At 36.9% G+C, this 19,206-nt stretch overlaps 1 long non-coding RNA gene across 1 annotated transcript; it reads right to left on the reverse strand.

Annotated features, from left to right (window-relative positions):
• Window positions 1–1,250: 1,250 nt before the first annotated feature.
• On the reverse strand, window positions 1,251–18,841 carry LOC139041801 (uncharacterized). Its single transcript, XR_011497763.1, has 3 exons — window positions 18,669–18,841; window positions 3,288–3,630; window positions 1,251–2,166 (listed from the first exon to the last, which is right to left on the reverse strand). It is a non-coding gene; the product is annotated as an uncharacterized lncRNA (long non-coding RNA).
• Window positions 18,842–19,206: the final 365 nt, after the last annotated feature.

Below are 19,206 nucleotides of genomic sequence, written 5' to 3' on the forward strand. Positions count from 1 at the left end.
AACCCTTATCTCTGGGTTTGCTGCCGGGGGATTTCAACCCAGATTGCAACGATCTTGTTGACACGCTCTGACTAGTGTTGATCCATTCCTATTGGATCTGACAGCAGATATTGGCACCACATTTTGGCTATCTCTTCTGAACGTTTTGATTTGCTCTTTTTACACGTCTGTTTTTTCTATGTGCTGAAGTATTTACCTACTCCGTAAGAGAAGTCCCCTTGTTTTTGCTAAAGGGGCAAGATTCTAGTAGTGCCGTTTAGAAAAATTCTCCCTTGCTGACTCCTAGTACCTGACAAAGAGTCTCTCTTTGACCCAACTTTAGTCAGGTTCCTCTGAATCCTTTTCCCAATGAAGGCTTGACTTTTGGACTTCTGCAAAACAAACTCAGAAATCCTCAAGATGCGAGACACCCCTCACGTTAAATAAGAAAACAGCAAATTGACAAGATTCACCTATGTCTGTGTTGGGAACAAGGTCACAAGGCAATCATGTTCTTAGTGAATGTCTACAGTAACTCTCAGGTTCCCAGCTTCAATTGCATGGTGTCTTTAGGGGCTGGAAAACTACACCTGTTTACCTGACTTGAGAGTTTCAAAGAATAGAGTGGTGGATGGTATGGTTGAAAGCTTGGTTTATAGGGATCAGAGGCAATGGTGTCATACAGTACTGGGACTTCTCTTCTTCCTGTTCCTCCTCCTCTTTCTGTGTAGTGGTAAAATAATTATTTAACAGGTAAAATGATAAATCTTTGTAAATGTATTCTGGATACATAACTAACTTTTATAATGGTACAACAAGCAGGAACTTTTTAGTTTCCTCTGTTTTTCATAGTCTCCTTCGTTTCCATTTTTCATAGCGGAAGTCACATTGATTTCTGCTATAGAAAGAAGGCTAAAATCTGCCACAAACTGCTCTACAAAGCAATTTAATCTCAATAATCAGCTAGCTGAATGGATATCATTCAGAGGCAAAGAGACCACCATGCAAATTCAAGAGCATTTAAACCCAATGTACTTTTAATCTCTCCCCAGTTGACAGTAGGCAAATATTGATACTGGGTACTAAAATCTGTAAAGCAAAAGAGGATGATTTTCATGGCTTTTGAAAAAAGCCACTGGAGTCACTTTGCCAGTTGTTGTTTCTTTTCATCTCTTTGAATTGGCTTATTGTTTCAGGCTTTGTCCCTCACTCAGAGGCAATTTACACAGAAAAGAAGTTTACGTTTGCATATTCTGTTGAAGAATTTGAAGCTTGTTTCCTTGGAAACTTTGGTTGTCTGGAACAGTTATTTACATAAACAATGTTTTCATCGAAGCTAACACTTCCAGAGGAAGGGGCATATTAATACTTCGCCCCAGATAATTCATGAATTAAAAGTAAAATATTTTTCTGCTGAGATTTATTATGATTAGCAGAACTTGATTACTTTTATCAACAATTTGAAATAATTAAAAAAAAAAAACTTTCCAAAGTACAGGTTTGGTTACATGCTCTATATATTACATAAAAACATCCCTGTATTCAATTCAGTACTGGTAGGTGGAGAGTTAATTGAAATAGTTGTTGAAAGTTGGATATGAGAAAAAAATGTATAGATGCATATTTGAACATTTCCCTTTAAGTTAAAATGAGTGAATTTGTATTCATTTGTTGATGGAGATCCCAAACCTTTGCTTTGCTGGATCTGCTGAGAAAAGTTCTACTTCTTGTTTCTTATGTGAACACATCTATAAGGCACTCTGTAATCTTCTATTTTGGTTTCCTTAAACTTAGAATGAGAACCCATGTACTTGCAAAAACAATTGTGTAAATGCCTTCTAGATCTTTTTTGTAAGTCTCATGTCAACCTTTTACAGTTTTCTTGTCTACACTTCACACAACAGAGAATACATGTTAGTGACTCACAATTATGGAATCTTTCAAAGCATTTAATTTAGTTTACCTAGCAAACCCATCATCAATCACATTTCATCAATTTGCATAAAATTTAATTTAATTACATAATTGTAGTAACAAGTACAACTGGCATAAACAGTTTAGGAAATTCAACTGAATCTTGGTAAGCATATAACTCCACTGGTGGGAACATATCCACTCACAACAATTCCCCTGCATAGTGTAGCGGAGAAAAACTTCTTTCTATCCTCTTAGGTTCTGTGGCTGGGCCTAAGAATTAAACAGATATAAGAGAGATTAACAGGAGAAAAATATAGAAATTTTATTTAATATTATTATATGTACATGGGAACTTTTAAAAGGAAAAGGAAAATGAAGGCTCAAACAGCCATTAGGTCCAAAAAATTATATAGCTTTTTTCTTTCTTTCTTTTTTGAGGAAGATTGGCCCTGAGCTAACATCTGTTGCCAGTCTTCCTCTATTTTATGTGGGATGCCATGGCTTGATGAGCGGTGCTAGGTCCATGCCTGGGATCCAAACCCGTGAACTGAGGGGCCGCCAAAGTGGACCTCATGAACTTAACCATGATGCCACCTGGCTGGCCCCTATTTCTTTTTTAAAAACAGCAATAAATTTTGGGGATGTGACAAAACAAAGGAGCTTGGGCTATGGGCAAGTGGGACAGTGGCATAGTGACTAGGAAATATAGGTGGGAAACTAATGGAAGCAAAAGGTTGTTTTAGTAGGTTTGTTTGTACAGATCCATTGGGCGTTGACTCCTAGTCATTGGTGATAAGAATGTTCTTCTTTTCCTCGTGGAGGGAGATCACCCTTCCTGTGTGAAATTTTACAACTTGCTTTTAGGTAGAAAAGGGAGGTCAGAGAGCCTTTCCTGCATTTACTGTTTCTCGTGTGCCTTCAGCTCAAAATGATCAGCATGCCAAAGTGGCAGATTTTGGGGTGACATGTACCAGGCTCTGCACTTTGTCTTGGTGATACAAGAGTGAATAAAACAGAGGAGAATCTCTGCCAGCATGGAAAGGTAGATTAGCAAATAAATAAATAGGGGCCAGTGCAGTGGCCGAGCGGTAAGTTCGTGTGCTCTGCTTCAGCAGCTTGGGGTTCGCCAGTTTGGATCCTGGGTGTGGACCTATGCCCCACTCAGCAAGTCATGCTGTGGTGGCGTCCCACATAGAAGAACTAGAGCCACCTACAACTAGGATATACAAGTATGTACTGAGGCTTTGGGGAGGAAAAATAACGAGGAGGAAGATTGGCAACAGATGTTAGCGCAGGGACAATCTTTGTCCCCCAAAAAAGTGTAAAAAAAATAAATAGTTATTAGTAAATAACTATAACCTCTCTCATGACAAATCAGGAATGTCCGTTACCTGAATACTTTCTCACTTTCACAACATGTGTGGTCCTTTCCCCGTGTGAGGTCCCTGATGTTGAAGTTAGAAGCTATCACCATGGCCCTTCCCACATTGAGTGCCTTCAGAGGGTTTTCCTCCAGTGTTAACTCTCTGAGGTGGAAAAAGATATGTGATCTGGCTGAAGACAAAACCTATCTTCTCCTTCACCTTTTCCATCCACGGTGACTTCTTTTTGACTTTGAACAAAGTATGCATTCTGGTGAAGATTTTCTCCAGTGAGCCTTTGAGCAGAAGTGTAAGGGCGTTTGGAGAAGAGCTGGCAGACTTCAGGATGCAGTGCACATCAGTCAGTATCTTTCTAGGAGGAATGGAGAGAGTAACTCATCCTGCTGATTCAGTCAAGCAGACTGAATCTTCCTGTGTATTTGTCATTACAGTACGATTTGGGGGCATAGGAACACAATTAAGCATGCTATCATCATTTTTCTGATGGGCACACTGGAAATGTTTTCTTCCAGATAATATAGATGCTACTGCCTTTACCCTATTTTGACATATCAGTATTATTTTTATAAAATCTAAAAAGTAATATTTTAATAATAAATATGTTTACTTATAACTATTAAAAAAATTTTTTTTTTTGAGGAAGATTGGCCCTGAGCTAACATCTGCTGCCAATCCTCCTCTTTTTGCTGAGGAAGACTGGCCCTGAGCTAACACCCATGCCCATCTTCCTCTACTTTATACATGGGACGCCTACCACAGCATGGCTTACTAAGCGGTGCCATGTCCGCACCTGGGATCTGAACCGGGGAACTCCAGGCCACCAAAGCAGAATGTGTGCACTTAACTGCTGCATCACCAGGCAGGCCCCTGCTTTTAACTATTTTTGTCAGTATCAGAAACCAACTTTTGAAAACTTTTGCTTTTCAATGACTTATTTATTAAATCTACTTGGTGCTTTTTTTCTCTATCATATTATGTCATAGTACTTCAGAAGTAACTCGTAAAGAAATTAAACAAATTTAGAAAAAAAATTATGTTTGGTTTATTTTACTTTGTGAAGAAAAGAAACAAGAGGACTATGGCTCTTTTCAAACAAAAACAAACACTAAACATACACAATGTGATCCTGCATCCATTAGAATACACCCACTGTGTCAGTAAATAAAACACTAGTTTTCAACTTTTGCCTCTTCCTATTTTTTTACCAAAATAAGCTCAACTTAATTGTAGTTGCCTTTTGTTGCTACTGTGATTTCTTATGGAGCAATTTTAGGCAAAACAGAATCCCTTGTATGTATTGAAATTAAGCGATGGACCAAGCTTGGAATGCAAAAGAAACAGATGTAACTTGCTGTGCGATGGCTCTTGATTATTCATTTATTTTTTCTGGATGATAGTGGGCAATTTTTAATTTTCCTGTTTTTCAGAATTTTTTTTTTAAAGATTGGTACCTGAGCTAACATCTGTTGCCAATCTTCTTCTTTTTTTCTTTTCTTCTTTTTCTCCCCAAAGTCCCCCAGCACATAGTTGTATATTCTAGTTGTAGGTCCTTCTGGCTCTGCTATGTGGGATGCCACCTCAGCCTGGCCTGATGAGTGGTGCTAGGTCCATGCCCAGGATCTGAACCAATGACACACTGGGCCACTGAAGCAGAGCACGTGAACTTAAACACTCTGCCACGGGGCTGGCTCAAAAATATTTTTTTATGTTTTCAAGTTGAATTTTTATTCATTCATTCATTAAGTGTTTGTTAAAATCTAGGTGGTAGACATGATTCTAAGCGTTTGGGATGTACCAGTGAATAAAACAGCCAAGATTCCTGCCTTCTTAGAGCTCAACTTCTAGCATGAAAAAGAAATGATAGTAAAACAAACATAAGAGATAAGAGAGTTGTAGTATGTTAGAGGATGAGCACTATGGGAAAGGAAGCCGAGCAGAGTAGGAGGGGTGGGAGTTTGAAGAGGAAATGGTGGAGTCAGGGTAAGTCCCATCTGGAAGGCGATAATTTGGGCAAAAAGCTAAAAGAGGAAGGAAGTTAGTTTTGTACATGTAGTGGGGAGAAGAAAGCACTAAAGTGTTGAAGCTACGTAGAAGTGAGCCTGGGGTGATGGAGGACCCCAAGGGGCCAGGAGGCAGGAGCTGATGATTGAAGTGAATATGAGAAAGATAGAAGTCAGAGCAGTAGAGTCACGTGATCTCAATATTGTAAAAGGATTACTCTGGTTGCTGTGCTGAGGGTAAAGTGTATGCGGCCAAAGGATGAAGTAGAAAGAACAGTTGGGAGGGTATTGAAACAAAATAGATGAGAAATGATGATCCAGACCCTAGGATTTGCATGGTAGGATTCTGGATATATTTTGATGGCAGAGCCCTTAAAATTTGTATTATTACATGTTTTTAAAAAGTATTCTGGTTCTTTGCATAGGATGGAAATCATATATTGGAAAGATTCTATTATTACTTTGTAATATTTCTGGACACAGTTTATTACTCTTCCTTAACATGAAAAAATATTGAAAGTCTATCTCGCTGATACTCACACAAAAAACCATCATTTTTTTAGTGGGAGTGATCAACCCTTGGAGATACATTTCACAGATCATACACGGATTAGTTTTTAAGATGAGCTTGGCTCTCCTACCGTGTATCGCTTCTCAGTGCCTTGAACATAAACAGATCTCTAGTTATAGAAATGCTGTAATTCATGCCAAATTTTCATTCTAAAATTTATTTTCAAAATAAACACCAGTGTTAAGAAGGGTGATTTACATATACATGCATCACACATATATTTTATCCTTCTAAATGGGCCTTCCTAAACTATTAATGACTTTATTTCTTTTCTTTTACTACCAACTTATTTGAAACAAGGAGGCTGACATTCTGAAATGTTTGCAGATGAATCTTACATTTTTCCCCTTTTCTCTACGTGCCAATTCTGGTCAGAAATTGAAAAACAAATCAAATACCACCAACTTATTTAACATTGCTGTCAAAATCATTCAACTTTTAATATAGCTGCTCTCTAGATCTTTGACTCCCAATTATAAGAAGATATCTAGTATTTTCTTTTTTCACTCTTTTACCCTAATCTTTATTTCAGCAGCTTATTTTCTTTCCAAACAATTGAAAATTGTGTCATAACTAGTTTATTGCCTTCTACTGACATGGTGACTTATTGAAATTTTTTAGGCTATAAGACGTGATGTGTTAATGAAAAAAACAGAGATGAAAATGATTAAAGTGAATATAAGAATAGAGAGTGAATGCACCACAGTGGTAAAATCCACTCATCCTCCTGGATAGGAATCTGAACAACCTGAACATTTTTTATAGCAACTTGATTTTGACAGCCTGGGTCTTGCTGACAGCTGAAAAATATGTGTTGAAAGTTTCAGAATTTCTTCAGTTTGGGTACTGATAAGCTTGTTTCTTCTAGCAAAAGCAGCATCTCTTTATTGGAATTTAGGCAGCTAGCTCTTCATGGACAACATGGCCTTAAAATGATGACAGGAATGGATAAAAAAAGATCTCCAATAAGTATTCTCAATTATCACTTTGATTCCATGCATTTAGGGGTTATTCATGTTTTATTTAGATCAATTTCAGTTGTCTAATACCACTCACAAATTTTTCTCTCCAGCAAGATCTCTCCCCTGAATATGAGGCTGTATGTCTATGTGCCTGCCATTCGTGAATCCCAAACTCATCTCTCAGTCAGGACCCCTCCCCACCACCTCACTCGTTCCAAACTCCGTAAAGGTCATCTCACCTTAATTGATAGCACTTAATCCTTCTGATCTCTCTGGCCCTAAATTTGGATTCATCCTTGACTCCTCTCTTTCTCCCTTATCCCACATTCAGTCATCAGGAAATCCGGTTTGCAGTAATTTCAAAGTATATATAGCATCTAACCACGTCTCTGTCTGAACCACCTTCTGCAGACTAGATGATTACAACAGACTTTTAAGAAGTAGGTAGGTCTTCCTACCTCTCATCTTGCTTCTTAACAATTTATTCCTGTTACAGCAACTGAATGACCCATTTAAAACATAATTAATTTTCATGTCACTTCTCTGCTGAAAACTTCCATTGATTCTCCATTTCAATTAGAGTAAAGCCAAAGTTCTTACAATGGCCTATAAGTCCTTACATGACCTAGCCTACTGTTACTTCTCTTACACAAGTGTTCTTGATCAAGTGTTCAAGAGCCACCAGGAAAAGAGGCCTTAGTAAACACACCTGGATCTCAGGTCAGAACACAGAGGGGATTACCTTAGGAGGGAGTAAAAATCAGAGGAATCTTAACAAAACTGTAATCCAGACTCTACTTAGCTCAATCTCTCATTAGGTTAAGATGGCAGCTACCCCATTCAACTCTATTTGCTAGGTGGAAAGAATACAAAGCCTCTTTGGAGGAAGCCAATGTTATCTGGAGTCACGATTATATTTTTACAGACAATCTGTGCTATTTCATTAACATTAGGCATGTTAAGAGAGAAAATAACATGATCAGAAAAGGGGAAAAAGTAGACAATAGAAGCAGATTCACAGGTGATCTATAATTAGAGTTAGCAGATAGGAACGTTAACATAAATATAAGTAATATGTTCAAAAAGAGGACAACATGGGTGAAAAAATGAAAAGTTAGAGAATGTTACTATAAAATTAGAAATTGAAAAAATTTTGACACTCTCGGGCTAAAATTAAGAATGCTATAAAAGCTTAGAAACATCAGGAGGCAGGATTCAATGGAAAATATCCAATTTGAATCCTTAAAAAGAAAGAACATCAGAGACATATAGAACACATGGATATAATCTGGAGTTCTAGAAGGAGAGAGAAAATGCAGTAGGGGCAGTATTTGAATAGACAATGACCCCAAATTACCAAAAATTGATGAAGGACTCACTGGAAATACTCTCCCAGAAAACCTTTAGCAGAATATTTACAAAGAAATAATACTCAGGCATATCATAGCAAAACTTTGAGAACCAAACACAAATAGAAAATCTCAAAAGCAGCAAAAATAAAAAAAGACACTTAATCTTCAAAACCTGACATCTAATTACTCAGTGGAAATGATGGAAACCAGAAATCAATAGAATGACATCTTAAAAAAGCTAGAGAAGAGATGTGCCTACATGAATTTTACATCAAACAAATAATCCTCCAAAAATGTAGAAAAATAATTAATGACATTTTCAGACAAACAAAAAGTGAGAAGTCACCACCAGCAGATGTGAGTGAACAGAGATATTTATGGAATTCCTCAGGCAGAAGTAAAATAATTCCAGATAGAAATGTGGAAATTCAGGAGATAAGATAAATATGTGGGTAAACCCAAACCTATACTGTTCACACAAAACAATAATAATAGTAATGATTTAGCGTGCTTAAAATATTTGAAGAATTAAAATACATGGTAATACAAAATATGGGAAGGGGTGATAACCAGTTTTTAATTACTATTCTGGCTTTTTCTAGAGCAACAAGCTGAATGACTTCCAACATAGCGATAGTTTTACTAAATATTTTGCCATTAAGTAATATAGTCATCGATCTTTTCCATTTCTAACATCAGTTTTCTCACTGTGTCCTGCCTGATCACTGTCAATGCCACACATGCATCGTATTTCTTAAAGGAGTTAATCCACTTCAAATAACTAATGTCTATACTAGTTAAGATCGTATTAGATGCTGTAAAATTAACAAACAATACAAACAAAACAAAATTTTGTGGGTTTATATGACTGAAGATTACTTTTTGCTCAAGTAATATCCAACACAAGGGCTCTTGGTTGACAATTGGCCTTACATCAAGTGCTTCAGGACCTCGCTCCTTCCATCTTATGTTCCCACTGTCCTTTGGGACCACGAAGTCCTCTGCATTTAGTTGGCAAATAGGATAAGAGAGTGTGAAGAAAGCAGAGCTGTTTCTCAGCTTGAGGTGACACCACTTTGACTCACATTACATCGGTGTCACTGCCTAAGGGTGGCAAAGAATTGGAATTGCAGACTTTGAAAGGACAATAGGCATCCCATAGGACCTCTTACATTAGTGAAGAGACATCATGAATTTTTATTGGACAGTTAATCAGTTCAGTCACAGGAAGCTTTGTAAATAAATAAACCGAATGGTTTGAAATTTGTAAACAAAGCTTTCCTCCCATCACAATAACTTTAAACCACATTCAAAATTCAATAGACTTGATGAGGTATCTCCAGTATGGGGATGGGAAACCTGTGTATTTTGTGCCATTCTGTAAAAACTTTCTTTTAAATCACTAAATTTAATTGTGAGTTATATCACTAAAATGATAATACAATCACTTATTTTATGATACACATGTTGAAAAAATACATACATTGTACTTGAGAGAAGTACTTGTGCATTTCAAGTTATCTACAATGAATTTAATCTAATTAAAGGCAAGAAATAAAGAGAAGATATTCATGAGAGTGTTTTAAATGTGGATGTTTTGTAAATCCTCTTTTAATTCTACCCGCAACAGCAAGAGTCTTGAAGTTACAGAAGCTTTCAAAATTTAGATTAGCCTTTCAAAACTCACTCCTATTAAACATGGGAGGGTATAAAACAAATAAAAATGAGCATCTTAAAGAGATAGTGCTGAAATGCTTAATTTCTCAAAATCGCTCATACTTTAACCGTGGAAGAAACATATGATAATTATGGTCCTCTCATGTGTGACCTGAGCCCATACCTCCAGAGGAGAGGGGCGACTATTTCGACAACATAAATTCAAACTCACAGGCTATTTGCATATATTAGATATACTCAGCAGTATCAAGCCCAATTAATGGGAGAAGATATTTTGTGAGTTGCAATAACAATTTAACATGTAAAAATGTGTCTTATAATATTAAATCTAAATTAAATATCTACTCAATTATTCATTCTACCCATTTAATATGGAAGTGCTACTTTTTAGGTTTTAATTTACAAATGGAAACGTTTAAAACAACTACATTCATCCATGGATATATTTATTTGCGTCTCAGAATCAAATGAGATGGCTGTTTAGAAATGGCTCAATCTCATATACTGAGCTTATGCCTTCTATTAGTTTGCCAAACTCATTTAGATTTAATGAAAACTTCTCACCAGTTATCCATTTTCAACATCCTTATTAAATTAGTGCTGAAAAATTGTGTCTATAAAGCATTCAGTACATTGACTCGAGTTGAGTCCCTGGAAGGCACCTTCCGGTATGACACAATAAAGACACCTTTAAAAAGTTTTAAACATCATATTAAGTGCTAATTAGATCTGATCAAATACATATTACATTTTTATTGTAGTTCATTTTGTCCTTGATTTATTATTGAATACAGTAGTTGCATTTCTTAACTTGGTAGGAAATGGATTGATTTCAACTTGTAATCTTTAAGACTGCAACTGACCTGTTGATTTTTCTTTCGTTTGACACAGGAGTTTTATTTGGATTTGGCAATGAAGTTTTTTGAATAGACAAAGTAGATGAAGACCTACCTGTGAGGTATTCCTTTTGCCTTTAGGGCCAACGCTAGAAAAATTAATATATACTTTTCATTGCCAGAATCAAGGGAATTTTGGTCTTTTGTAAAGATTATAAATGACGTGAGGGCAATGGCTATGTCTTAGATATTTTTTATATCTAGACTACAGCTAAGCAGTTTTACAGCCTGTAGCTGTACTGAAGGAAGGGCGGGAGGGAGCTGGAGAGGGAAGCAGAAGCTCATTCCTCCCCAGAACCAGAGAGGGGAATGGGAAACGCCTTCCTGCAGCCTCTCACAAAATCAGTCTCCTCCGTGAACAGAGTGTCTTCCTGTTTGTTTTCCTTAATTTCTCTCAGATGACGTTTGTGATTTTCAGTACATAGGACTGGCATATCTTACCTTAAATTTCTTTCCAAGTATTTTATGTTCCTCAATGCCTATACAAATGATATATTTTTTAATTTTTTTAATTTTTTTTAAAGATTTTATTTTTTTCCTTTTTCTCCCCAAAGCCCCCCGGTACATAGTTGTGTATCTTCGTTGTGGGTCCTTCTAGTTGTGGCATGTGGGATGCTGCCTCAGCGTGGTTTGATGAGCGGTGCCACGTCTGACCCCAAGATTCGAACCAACGAAACAATGGGCTGCCTGCAGTGGAGCGTGCGAACTTTAACCACTTGGCCACGGGGCCAGCCCCACAAATGATATTTTTAAAAGATTTCTTTCACAACTGTTTGTTTCTAATACAGAGAAAAGGAACTGATTTTTTTATATTAGCTTTGTATTCTATAACCGTGATAAATTCATTTATTCATTCTACTAGTTTGTTTTTTAGGTTACTTAAATTTCTGTATATAATGATGTACGCTGTGAATAAGCACAGTTTTACCTCTTGCCTTCATATCCTTTATTTATTTTTTTAATTTCATTCTTGCCTCATTGCACCTCCTAGGACCTCCAATAAAATTTTGGGTAGGAAATTGAGAGTGGGCATCTTTGCCTTGTTTCATATATTAAGTGGAAGCATTTGATATTTTACTGAAGTAGCTATAGGACTATGGAGGTATCGTATGCTTCCTCAGATTAAATATATTATCTTCTATTCCTAGTTGCTGTGGATTTCTGTCATGAGCGGGTGTTAAATTTTGTCAAATGATTTTTTCTGCATCTATTGAAATGATTCATTTATTTGACTCATTTTGTTAATATGGTGGATTACATTGACAGATGTTCAGATACTAACCCAACTTTTCATTCCTGTGTTAAACTCCATTCAGTCAAGATGTGTAATCACTTTTTATATTCCTCGATTAGGTTTGCTAATATTTTGTTAAGGATTTTTGTATCTATAGTCATGAAAGATATTGTTCTGGAATTTTCTTGCCTTTTAATGCCCTCATCAGGTGTGGCTCTGAGGATTCATTTCCAGCAGGGCTCTGGAAACCTTGCACCCCAGAAGGTCTAAGACCGTGTGAATTCTGTTTCATACCCTTCTTCCACTGCCACTCCTCAGGAAAATTCAGGGAGTTATGGAGAAATTGTCAGGCACGTTGATTTATCTTTTGCATCTGAGGCTCTTCAGATTTCAGTTCTTTCCATCAGCATACACTGATTTTAAAAGCTAGTCTGGTTTCTCTTCATTTCTGCAAAGTCTTTCTATGACAGGCCCACTTACTGCCCACTTGTTTCTAGGCAAGTCATGTGCCCCCAGGCATGGAAGCTGTCTTGGCTCCCTAAGCCTCTATGCATGGTTCATTTCTTGGTGGGATTTAGCTTCTGGAGGCTTCCATGAATCCACCAACATTTGATGTTCCCATAGAATGCTAGATATAGGTTTATTATTTGTCTTTTTTTCTTGTGGTTACCATGAAAAGCATATATTTTTTGCATTCTTCTATATCCTACTTAGAAGTAGAAATTCTTTCAACTATTATATTGTGCCTTCTGCTTGTAGAGACAGAATTATCCCTCTTGTCTGTGTTTGCTAATAGACCAATTTTTTTCCTACTAAACCTTTTTCTAAGAGTACAGTCCAGCATGGATCCAGCTTACCGTTATGTCCAAGATCTTGTCTCTTACTTTCACCTGTTCTTTAAAATCCAAGCCTCTAGTTCATTAAAATCAATAGATATTTCATGAAGAATCATCCTTAGGTTTTAGCATACTGTGCAGGTTGTCAGCACTTTCTCTTTTTTTTCTTCCTTACTCACCCTTCTAGAAACTGTTGCGAATTCCCTTATCCTCAAGTGAGCTCAACTCTGCTTATAGAAGCTTGTTTTCTATATTTTATCCAGCATTTCTAGGTGCTTTGTGGTTGGACCATATCTAATGTGCCATATTGACAGAAAACAGAGTCACCTCCTAGGGCTTCATAAAGCTTTTAACCTTTCACCCACACAATCTGGAAATAATATTTTTTCTTCCTCTGAAACACTCCAGTACTTTTCAGTTCTTCTTTTGTGACACTCAACATGTTCTGTGCTCTATCATTGTGAGTTTGCATGCGTGTCCTAGCTGTATGAGAGCGTAAGTTCAATACAGGAAGGAATTTTCTTACATTCTTTGTATCACAGTGCAAGCCTGGTACAATACACTGCATATACCATGCACTCCGTGGAGGAATTGATGTGTGAAGAGTATAATAACGTGGATGAATTTCCACAGAGAAAAAGCAAAACCATTTCTGTAGACGAGGTAAAATTCTGAAACTTTTTTTCCCTTTAGTTGTAGCTTCAGACAAGAATAAATCCAAAAGGAAGAAGACAATGGAGAATGGTCCTTTTCTCAAATCACTTACCCCAAAGTTGTGCTGCCTTCAGAGCATGATTGCCAGACTTACTAAATAATAATAACAATAATATAAAATATCCAGTTAAATAACAATAATATAAAATATCCAGTTAAATTTGAATTTCAGATAAACAAGGAATAATTTTTTAACATAAGTATGTTCCAAATTGCGATATTTGCTCAAATTTAACTAGATGTCCTGTATTTGATCTGGCGACCCTATTTAAATTACAACCAGGATACCTGGAGTCCCACTGCTGAACACTTTCCAGGTTTAGTTTCCTTGGCCTGAATCCTGTACCCAAGACTTTCTTTCTGAACCCCACTTCTTTCAGGAGGATAATTTCCTCAGTGTTCTTCTTCCTGTTTTTCAAGATGGCTATTAGAAAACATACAAAATTAAGCTGTGTTTTAAGTAACAGTGGGTCAATCCCGGAATTTTCAAGTTCCTATAATACATGCCCAAGTTAATAGTGGTCTTTTGGAGTCAATGTTATAACCCAAAATAAGAGATTCTATTAATGGAAATTTCCAACTAGAAACAAAGATATTTCCAAAAAGCAAGGCAGAGCTTTATTTTCAAAACAGACCAGCAATGTGGCTGCTAATGACACTTATGTTAGGAGGAACACTCTGCCTCTTGGGATCATTAGCATATAGATTTTGTGAATATTAGTTGCCTGGTCTTAACTATAATTGAAAACTTTTTTTTGGTGTTGTTATTTAAAAATATTTTTAAAAATTTTCTTGGACTATTTTAAAATTTCAAATGATCACTGTAGTCTTGAGTTCTAAAAAATTAGTGAAAAAATCATAATACAAACATAATTAAAACCAGCCATTAAAGCCATAAAATTGCTCACACCACCAGTGTTTTTTTTCTCTCCAGATCATACATACTTACTGAATACCACAACTTTCCCATTACTAAAGTAAGTGGTAAATCAGGAAATAAAATAGGATATAATCGGAATTAAGAAGAAATAAACTGCTACCTAAAGTATTCATCTAACTAGATGAATTTTTGCATTTGGGACTAATGGTAATCCTTTCATCTATAAATTTAGATTTCAGATTGATCCTCTCAGAGAATATTATTACTAGAAGAGGGGATAGGAAGAGGAATTATGAAATGTTTTCAAGTAAAATAAGAGGAATTTTATGAGTATTTTAAGCACACATTTATTTTTATGAGATAATAGAGATTTTTAAATTATAGCAAACAATTGTTACATTGAATATAAGGAAATACTTGTAATTGGAGTGTATAAACCAGGAAGGTAGCTACCAACTGTGGACAACTTTCGGATGAACTCTGATAATCATCATTCTGGGATAGACATCTTTTTGATGGTTTTGTACATTCTAAAGACTTGTCTGCAGTTTATTTCTGTACAACAAATCAGATTTTAGAGTTGAAAGGGGCTATTTTTCCTGTGGTCCTCAACCATTTTCTCCCCTACTCAATACACTTGATGGAAATAACCAATTCCTATAGGTAACTAACTGCTAGAGTGGTTCCCAAAGGAGTGGAAGTTCAGCCTCTTGGTGAGGGACTGGGAGACTGATGAGGGGCATGGGTAATTTGACACAGTCCTCCAAATCATTGTGCTATCCTTTGCCCTTCCTTAGGGATCTTGTATCTAATATCATTTTTTTTTTAAATGAGGCAATTGAGAGTCACTTTTGTCCAACATCGTCCAGAAAATGAGGCGAGGAGTTAGAATTGAAACCCAAGTCTCAAATGCATGTTCAAATGCAGTGCTCTTCCTAATGCATCATGTTTTACTACACCCTTCCTAAAAGCAGCTTGGCGTCAGTAATGATTTATCACTTCAGTTCACAGATGCATGTGGATTCTTTGACCCTTCTTTTTCTTTTTTAAACTGATTCCCTTTAACTGTTGTGAAACAGAAGGTCTCTGGGCAGAGAAATACTCAAATATGAATTGCCTGAGTTATTCTTAGTTTGATGCTTCCTGCACACTCAGAAATATCAATACAGTTTTACCAGTCGTTAAGCAGATTTTGTCTTCTTTGATTATTTTAGGTTTTGAAACATATTGTTAAGATGTTTAATCAAAGATGAAAAATGTCAGAGCTTTTGCCCAAGTGACTAATTTTGATTAACTCATCCAACCAGCCTGGTTTGCGTTTCCATACTATGGTTTCCCTAATTTCATAAGTTCAGACAGTCATGTGACTGGGAGGATCCTTTCAGGGGACAGCAGAGAGTGATGGCGCACATTCCTTGTCTGGTACTAAGGACAAGTAGATAAAAGAGGCATTGTCATGCAGCTGGGATCTGTCGGGCTCTGCTCATGGCACCAGCTTCTTGGGTGAATCTTAAGGAGCTACAATTCAGAAACAATCTAGTCAGATCAAAATGGTGCCTCCTCTTTCTTTCAAATACTCACTACATAAATTCTTTCATGTCCCTCAATTTAATGTCTAAACTTTGAAAGATACTCTTCATTTGTGTTACATCTTGAACGTTCATTTTATCTAAAATAAGTAGATATATAAACTCTTATCAGGATTACATTCTTTTATTAGAGCTCCTTTAATTTATTACTAATTACTAATTCATTTATTTATCTATATTAAAAAATTCATTGGGTGTCTATTATGTGACAGATATTGTCCTAGGTCTTGTGCACAGAGTAGTCAATAAAACAACCTCTTTGGGGCCAGACGGAAACTAGACTTTCGGCGTGAACATGAGGCAGTCTAGACAGAAGCCAAAACATAATGACTTACACCTGAAATTTACACGATGTTATAAACCAATGTAACTTTAATAAAAAAGGAATCTTTGCTCTCATGGAACTTGTAGTCTAGTTGGAACTTACAGTTTTATAGTCTGGTTGGTAAAGATTTTATGTGTACATACATACCACACACACACACACATGTCTGAACATGCGTATATATATATAGGAGAATGTTATGTGTAGGTAGATATACATTCATGTCTACATACATATATGTATATCTATGTACGTGTGTTTGGTGATAAGTGCTAATAAAAAAATAAAGTGAAGAAGCGGACAGAGATATTCCCAGGGGTGCTATTTTAGCTAGTCAGGGAATGCTTCCCTGATGAAGTAACAAAGTCCAGAGGAAGATTAAGTGAAGGAGTGAGCCAGGGACGTATCTGAGGAAGAACACTGCAGGCCAAGGCAGGGGCTTGCTGTGTGTGTTTGTGGAATTACCAAGAGGGGGGTGTGGCTGGTGCGCTGTGACAGGAGAGGGACATGAGGTCTGAGAAGCTGTCGGGAGCTGGGTCATGCAGAGCTTTGTGGGCCTTCATGAAGACTTTGGATTTTATTCTGCATAAAATGGCCATACAGTGGAGGGTTCTGAGTCGGGGAAGAGCATAATCTAGCTTATGTTTAAAAATGCTGTGTGTGTGGTGTAAAGAATAGACTCTAGCGGAACAAATGTCAAAGAGGGAGATGCATGCGGAAACTGGTAAGTCAATACAGGTAAGAAATGATGCTTGGACTGATGTGGCATCTGTAGGGGGTCAGATTCTCAATATGTTTCAAAGGTAGAACAAGAGGCTTGGCTGATGTTTTGGATATGAAATGTGAGAGGAAGAACAGCTAAGATGCCGTCACGATTTTGACCTGAAAACTTGGAGGAACAGACATTACCATTTGATTGAGAGGAAAAAATAAGATTAGATAAGTAGCGATTTCCAGATTCTTCCTACCACACTAACAATTCTCCCTGGATATGAGTAAAAACTCCCCCGAAAGGCTGAATTGGTTCAGTACCTCTTTCTGTTACTTCATGGGCATTTTTCACACTTGCTAATGAAAGCTCAGGTTGGCAGCAGAGATAAAAATGATTGGTGGAGCTATTATGGAAATATTCAGAGAGTCTAACAACTATCTTGCTTGACAGGCAGAAACAATGACTACTTAAGTGGCTTTAGGGACTAGGAGTGGCCTAAAAAAACCCCAGCTTAAAAGAATGTCAATCTTGCTGCTGAGTTTCTGACTTTACTACCTGTTTGCTAGTATAAAAGAAATAGGGAAATTTCTTTCCCTTACCTGGATTTTAAATCAGTACTAAATGTTTAAATGCTGAAAATGAAATTGATTTAATTTTTCCTTTTTAATTAGCAGGAAAGGATTTGTTGTTTATTGGGTCCTGAGAGTAGAAAGGAGAAATCTGGGACCATTTAGTATACTGATACTTTCCGATACTGACAAAAAATAATTAGAGATACTGAATAGAAATTAAAAATAATTCATAAAAATAATTCTTCAAATTTGTATCATGGACTGATTTTTTCCTTGGATATATGATTTTTGATTTTTTTTGGTCTGCATTTCATAAAATCCAGGATATTTTATTGCTAGGGGAAACTAGCAATAAAAAGAGCATGGTAATTTAAAAAATACAATAGCGTACCAGGAGGCAAACATTTCCAGGAATGACACAATATTTTGTGTGCTATGTTAATATCCTACATGCTGGGCTCCTACCACACTTATTCTAAGAATATAAGCCACAAAACCAAAACTATTTTCAAAATTTGTTTTAGAGCTTTATGTAAAACTCATTTCTAAATGTATAATTTTTCAACTGAGCATTTCCTCCAATTATTTGCTCCTTCTGAGCACACTCCTTATTCTGTCCCACGACACTGTCATCAGGAAGCAGAACGGTCCTCTTTCCGTTACAAGCCATTCCTCCTTAGCATCAACATCAAACACCCTGCTGTTTTTGAGAACTTCACTCTGACTCCAAAACACTTCCTCATTTCTTTCCTGAACAGCCTTCTCGATCTTTCCCTCCCATTCACTGAGGACTTTAATACACAGATGACAGTTTTCCATTTTCTGCCATATTCCTGTACCATCCTTGGTTACTGCAACAAATATATGGGTGATTTTTGCAACATTCCAACTTCTCAGTTTCATGCATTCTCATCTCCACTTTTCTTCATTCCCTCAGCCACATAGCCTAGAAATTTGTACCACCCGGGACTTACCCCCCTCTGAAATACTCAATCCACAATTCCAATTTCTGTGCACACCAACCTTCTTCTTCTCACCCCAACCTTCTCACTCTTTCCCCCTCATCTTACCTTGTCTCTGCCTTCACTGGGCTTTCTTGTGTTTGAACACTTTCATTTTCCACCTCTGCCCGCTCCTGTCTTTGCACGCATTCTTATTCAGGGTAGATGTCTTGGTGTATTACTTCACTCTCTTTCCAGCCTTTCAATCCCATATTAAATTCCCTTTCCATCCTATCTGCTTGGCAAGATATGACTGTGTCCATCAGGAATTCTGGTTACAAGTAACAAAGACTGCTTCTGGATCACTAGAGCAGAAAATAATTCATTGGAAGGATATGAATAGCTTACAAATTGGTGAAAAGACAGGAGAACAAGGCTCAGAAAATGGGCAGACAGCAGTGGAGGCTTTCCAATGAGCTTGCAAGCAAGGTCAGGTTACAGGGACATCTGCTTAGGATGCTAATGGGGTTTAGATCATGCTAACCCCCAAAATGGCACCTCGACATATTGAATCTCTCAAGCTGGAGAAATTTGAGAAAATTGCCAACGCCTGACATACCAAGGCTGTAGCAATCTAGCGGGCTTCCTCACTGCACCTACACATGGG

Source organism: Equus asinus, chromosome 24 (genome assembly GCF_041296235.1).
Source record: "Equus asinus isolate D_3611 breed Donkey chromosome 24, EquAss-T2T_v2, whole genome shotgun sequence".
Lineage (NCBI taxonomy): Eukaryota > Metazoa > Chordata > Mammalia > Perissodactyla > Equidae > Equus > Equus asinus.